The sequence below is a fragment of the Coregonus lavaretus genome, assembly GCF_964263955.1.
Source record: "Coregonus lavaretus genome assembly, chromosome: 11".
In the NCBI taxonomy this organism is placed as follows: Eukaryota; Metazoa; Chordata; class Actinopteri; order Salmoniformes; family Salmonidae; genus Coregonus; species Coregonus lavaretus.
This window is the reverse complement of record NC_139998.1, coordinates 6,619,792-6,627,011: the sequence shown is the minus strand read 5'-3', so window position 1 is coordinate 6,627,011 and position 7,220 is coordinate 6,619,792.

Sequence of the window (7,220 nt, the reverse complement as noted above, 5' to 3'; positions counted from 1 at the left end):
GTGTGTGTGTGTGTGTGTGTGTGTGTGTGTGTGTGTGTGTGTGTGTGTGTGTGTGTGTCTGTTAAAAACAGATACAGTACATGGCTAAAAGTACGTGGACACCCCTTCAAATTAGTGGATTCGCTATTTCAGCCACACCCGTTGCTGACAGGTGTATAAAATCGAGCACACAGCCATGCAATCTCCTTAGACAAACATTGGCAGTAGAATGGCCCGTACTGAAGAGCTCAATGACTTTCAACATGGCACCGTCATAGGATGCCACCTTTCCAACAAGTCAGTTTGTCAAATTTGTGCCCTGCTAGAGCTGCCCCGGTCAACTGTAAGTGCTGTTATTGTGAAGGGGAAATGTCTAGGAGCAACAACGGCTCAGCCGCGAAGTGGTAGGCCACACAAGCTCACAGAATGGGACCGCTGAGTGCTGAAGCGTGTAGCGCGTAAAATCGTCTGTCCTCATTTGCAACACTCACTACCGAGTTCCAAACTGCCTCTGGAAGCCATATCAGCACAAGAACTGTTCATCGGGCGCTTCATGAAATGTGTTTCCATGGCCGAGCAGCCGCACGCAAGCCTAAGATCACCATGCGCAATGCGAAGTGCTGGCTGGAGTGGAAACGCGTTCTCTGGAGTGTTGAATCACGCTCTACCATCTGGCAGTCCGACGGACGAATCTGGGTTTGGCGGATGCCAGGAGTACCCTACCTGCCCCAATGCATAGTGCTAACTGTAAGTTTAGTGGAGGAGGAATAATTGTCTGGGGCTGTTTTCCATGGTTCAGGCTAGGTCCCTTAGTTCCAGTGAAGGGAAATCTTAACACTACAGCATACAATGACATTCTAGACGATTCTGTGCTTCCAACTTTGTGGCAACAGTTTGGGGAAGGCCCTTTCCTGTTTCAGCATGACAATGCCCCCGTGCACAAAGAGAGGTCCATACAGAAATGGTTTGTCGAGATCGGTGTAGAAGAACTTGACTGGCCTGCACAGAGCCCTGACCTCAACCCCATCTAACACCTTTGGGATTAATTGGAACGCCGACTGCGAGCCAGGCCTAATCGCCCATGTAGTGTATGACCAACAGACAGTTTTCAGACAACTGTTCATATCATACCATTAAAAAATGTTTAAACATGAGGGAGGAGGGAGGAGGTGGGATGAGATGGACGCTGGGGAGGTTTGACTGTTGACTTGACCGACAGTTCCTCAATTGCTGCAGCAGACAGACGGAGAGCGAGACAAGACAGTGGCTTCCACCACAGTTTCAATTAAATATTCCCCTCGCGGGCTCGCACGGATATTGCGGATAACAGTGATCCCAAATACCAGGTACAGTAGCTCCATGGGACTAGTGTCTCTAAAATGACAGCGTCATAACAGCGGCTTTACAGCTTCCGGTTTGGACAAACTGTACACACACTTGGGTATGCAAAACACACACACACACACAAACACAACACAGGGATGACACATGATGACACAGCCACATGGTGTGAGACAGTTGTTTTGTTTGTATGTGTGTGACAGGCCCAGCTGGCAGTGGTGTAAAGTACTTGTGTAAAAATACTTAAGTAGTTTTTTGGGGTATCTGTACTTTACTATTTACATTTTTGACTATTTTTACTTCACTACATCCCTAAATAAAATAGTGTACTTTTTACTCCACACATTTTCCCTGACACCCAAATGTACTTGTTACATTTTGAATGCTTAGCAGGACAGGAAAATGGTCCAATTCACGCACTTATCAAAGAGAACAACCCTGGTCATCCCTACTGCCTCTGATCTGGCAGATTCACTAAACACAAATGCTTGGTTTATAAATGATGTCTTGAGTGTTGGAGTGTCCCCCTGGCTATCGATAAATAAAAAACCAAAATGATTTATACTTTGATACTTAAGTATATTTAGCAATTCCATTTACTTTTGATACTTAAGTATATTTAAACCATGTTTTTTTTTTACTTTTACTCAAGTAGTATTTCACTGGGTGACTTTCACTTTTACTTGAGTCATTTTCTATTAAGGTATCTTTACTTTTACTCAAGTATGACAATTGGGTACTTTTTCCACACTGCCTGCTGGTGCTGTAGCAGTGTAGCATAGAGCCGCTGTCTGTGTACTGTACTCTGTGCTACAGTACAGCAGAGCTTTGTTGCTGGTCAAACCACTTGCAATGGGACAGGAGCCAGCTCACCCCACCCCTGCTGCTATACTGCTGCCTGCAGAGAGAGAGAAGTGCTGCATTTCCTGAGGGCAATGCAGAGGACGAGAGAGAGGGAACTACACAGGGTCGCGAGAGAGAGAGAGAGAGAGAGAGAGAGAGAGAGAGAGAGAGAGAGAGAGAGAGAGAGAGAGAGAGAGAGAGAGAGAGAGAGAGAGAGAGAGAGAGAGAGAGAGAGAGAGAGAGAGAGAGAGAGAGAGAGAGAGAGAGAGAGAGAGAGAGAGAGAGAGAGAGAGAGAGAGAGAGAGAGAGAGAGAGAGAGAGAGAGAGAGAGAGAGAGAGAGAGAGAGAGAGAGAGAGAGGAGAGAGAGAGAGAGAGAGAGAGAGAGAGAGAGAGAGAGAGAGAGAGAGAGAGAGAGAGAGAACTATGATGCCTCTGCAGCGCCAAGCTTGCTAGCAGTAACAAAGCTTTGCAGCACAGGCACAGCAGCAGGGGACAGTCAGTGTGGGGATGAATCATTTTGATTCCCCTAAAACCGCACAGACAAAATGCATCTCACTCTCACACAGGCTGGGCGGTTTGGGACTCTAGAATGATTAAATATGCTGAGAAATGCACCATGGGTGTTGTTTAGTTTGATTTCAACAGAACACAACACCCCTTGTCAACTATTTGCAAAGCTATTTGTCATTGCTATGTCTGGATTGTAATCAGGTTGTTGCCCTTTTTTGGGGGGGTCATTTACTAGTGGTTTTGTATTAGCAGTTTTCCCAGTGGTGGCAGAAGTGGGATTGGCACTCTTCAGACCCCAGAAGGGAGTAATGACGTGAAGTATGATGAAAATAAGAGAGGTAATCTCCTGAGGAAGGGAATTAGTGTAAAGGAACATCTTTAAGTTGGCTCCCCTCTCTGTAACATTACCAATGGGGAAAAAAATTAAAATATGGATTTGGAGTGTTTAGCACAATAGTAGCTACATAGATAGCTGAGCGTTAGCGTAAGAGGGCTCAATTCCTGCAGCCCTGTGAACTCACAGTTCCATTCTCCTATGTCACACACAGTAATGCTGTTCTCAGATGTCGCGTGCTTTGTGCTTCATAACAACCACAGTGTGAGCAACAGGTATGCAACAGGGGACATGGACTATAGCCAGGTACTTAAGGCAGTACCTGAATGCAGGGTGGGTCGTTTTCAATCTGAATTAATTAATACAGGTGTTTATTGATATTGAAGTACCAAGATGTTTGTAATTGATCAAGACTCCCCTGAATGTGATGTGATAGTAACGGTGCAAACTGGTCCACTGACTGTGTCATTGGGAAGGTCATCGTTGGGGTTGGATAGAAGCCGAATGGGAAACTTGAACCCTTAATGGCTCACAAGTACACAGTCACCACCTTCAGACTTGACTAGACACCCAAACCTCCTTCTTTTCCAAGTAACAAATGAAAATACACAATCAGATCCTTAAAAATTTATTGAACTTGATGTACAATGAAATCATGAAGTGTGACATAAGTAAGAAAATATATACCCTTGCATAGATCACAGACCATGCCTTTGTCAGACGTCTGACAAACTGAACGTATCGTAGCATAATCCTCGTAAAACTAAATATTAAAAATGACAAACAAACATAAAAGAACACATTTACAATGTTCAGTAGGCAAATGGATTACTTATAATAAACAAGTTTATTCAGTGAAGTGAAACATTGAGAATGTTGCAGGTAATCGGTAAAGCTGACATGACTCACTGTTCTACATGACAGAAAGTCATATCTCATCTACACAATACATTTCTATCTGAATGTCTTGTAACGTTGCACCCTCCTGAACAGACCCCAGGAGTCAACAGTCCCTCGTGCCTCTGAGCTGCTCGCTCCAAAACGTGCTAGCTTCCCTAAATTGGTCACATTCCCATAGGTCCTTATAGGTTTTCTATAGGATCTCATTCCTATATGCACTACAGTTCAAAAGTTTGGGGTCACTTAAAAATGTCCTTGTTTTCGAAAGAAAAGCATTTTTTTGTCCATTAAAATAACATCAAATTGATCAGAAATACAGTGTAGACATTGTTAATGTTGTAAATGGCTATTGTAGCTGGAAACGGCTGATTTTTTTATGGAATATCTACATAGGCGTACAGAGGCCCATTATCAGCAACCATCAGTCCTGTGTTCCAATGGCACGTTGTGTTTGCTAATCCAAGTTTATCATTTTAAAAGGCTAATTGATAATTAGAAAACCCTTTTGCAATTATGTTAGCACAGCTGAAAACTGTTGTGCTGATTAAAGAAGCAATACAACTGGCCTTCTTGAGACTAGTTGAATACCTGGAGCATCAGCAATTGTTGGTTCGATTACAGGCTCAAAATGACCATTAACAAAGAACTTTCTTCTGAAACTCGTCAGTCTATTCTTGTTCTGAGAAATGAAGGCTGTTCCATGCGAGAAATTGCCAAGAAACTGAAGATCTCGTACAACGCTGTGTACTACTCCCTTCACAGAACAGCGCAAACTGGCTCTAACCAGAATAGAAAGAGGAGTGGGAGGCCCCGGTGCACAACTGAGCAAGAGGACAAATACATTAGAGTGTCTAGTTTGAGAAACAGGCGCCTCACAGGTCCTCAACTGGAAGCTTCATTAAATAGTACCCGCAAAACACCAGTCTCAACGTCAACAGTGATGCTGACCTTCTAGGCAGAGTTGCAAAGAAAAAGCCACATCTCAGACTGCCCATCTTAATCTTTTATTTTTATTGGCCAGTCTGAGATCGTTTTCTTTGCAACTCTGCCTAGAAGGTTAGCATCCCGGAGTCGCCTCTTCACTGTTTTTCTTTGCAACTCTGCCTAGAAGGTCAGCATCCCGGAGTCGCCTCTTCAACTGTTGATGTTGAGACTGGTGTTTTGCGGGTACTATTTAATGAAGCTGCCAGTTGAGGACCTGTGAGGCGTCTGTTTCTCAAACTAGACACTCTAATGTATTTGTCCTCTTGCTCAGTTGTGCACTGGGGCCTCCCACTCCTCTTTCTATTCTGGTTAGAGCCAGTTTGCGTTGTTCTGTGAAGGGAAATGTCTAAGTGACCCCAAACTTTTGAACGGTAGTGTACATGTAGGTGCACAATGGTTGCATCCCAAATCACACCCTATTGCCTATTTAGTGCACTACTTTTGACCAGGGCCCATAGGGGCTCTGGTCAAAAGTAATGCAATATATAGTGAATAGGGTGTCATTTGGGATACAAACCATGTCTGATGGACGGACAGGAAGACAAACTCGTAGTAATCATATGTCTACCAATCATATCACTCCCTGTCATCAAACAAAAACTAGTCACCTCTCATCACCATTCTAACTAAAGTGAGGTTTGAACGTATAGCCTGGTCACAGATCTGTTTGTGCTGTACAGCCAACTCCTATGATCATTGTCATTGGTAATTGCCAAACATGTTTGGCCTGACAATGACCATATACTTGGCAAGACAGCGCAAACAGATCTGAGACCAGGCTAGTTTGAACATGGTGTGAGGTCAACAGTCAGAACGTACGCCTGATCCGAGATGAAAATCAGAAGGTACACCTGATCCGAGACAAAAGTGTTTGTCAATATCTTAAGCAAACAATAATGTTTTTCAATAAAAAATTAATTAAAAAAATCATAATACAGGAGGGTATTTCATATAAAAAAGCCTTTGGTGTAGATGAAAGCAAGGGTTTTCTTTAAATGATGCAACCGTTATTATAGTTGATCCACAGTTTTGAAAAGCTCATGCAGTCTTCCATTGACCATGCAGTTTTTGTGATCAGTAGGTTGCCATAGAGATATGTATACATTATCTATACATTATCAGTTGGTTTTTAGTAAAGGACATTTGGAAACGCACTTAAATGGTGTGGTTTGTTAGGATGAATATTCCAGTATTTCTTGAAATAAAATAAGAAGACGATCCATATATCGTGATGCTAATATAGTGGTTTGTAGTCCATATCATTAAAATGTGGGCCTACAGTAAATTGATAATAGTAGGCTACTTCAGTTTAATCATCATGGCTTGCCAAATGAACACATTATTGTAGCGTATTTGATATTTCAGTATATTATGGCATGTTCTTCCTAAAAAAAATCTGACAACCGTAGTATAGTGCCACAGAAAACAAAAAAATAAGACACAATGAAAAGATAGTTATTGATCATTGGTTTTGACCTTTTGCAATATATATTTGCTTGCTATACTCTATTTTACTATAGCTACATTTGTTCTTACTACTCTTTAGATAGGTATGGTTCACTTATACTTTTGTTTTTGTGTTGATGTAATTTCTCTGAATTATGTTTTTTAAAAGACCTTCTCACTCATGTCTTTATTTTGAAGAACATATATCTCTGAAAACATTTCAAATAAATGCAAAGAATTTGTAAAAAAACAACATAGGCACCTTCTCTGACTCTCCTTCACACTAAATTCACACTAAACACACAACCATTCAATCCAGCAGTGGGTGGATGCTTGCATTCTGTAAGTGCATTGCATCACAGGCTATTCATTCCTGTGGGAGGGTGCTACTGGATACTTTGCCCCATTTATCAACATAGTTTCCTAACTAGAAAACGACTCCAGATCAACCTATGAGTTTTATGGGGATTGGATGGCCACTGTACAATACCTATATTTGGCTTCTTCATAGGTGTTATCTGTTTAATGTAAGGACAGGGTCGTGTTCATTAGTCACCAAATAGAATAAAACACTCAGAAATTGAATACATTTCTTGTCCAATTTCTTGTCCAATAAGAAACTTGCTTTTTTCCCAGTAAGAAATGCTTGTTTATGTTTTCTGTTGCAAAGTGTGTTAAATCATTTTGCTATGGTTTGCCCTGATGAACACTTTGACCTTTGACCCCAAACTGACCTTAACAACTAAATCAAAGCATAAACACCATACACAGCCCTGGTGTAAATGTCTTGTCAAGAGATGGTATTTTTCCTTCACATCTTTTTTAAATAGATTCATTCAACTCCTATTTTTAAAAAGTCTCTAAGAAACAGGTAACTGTAAT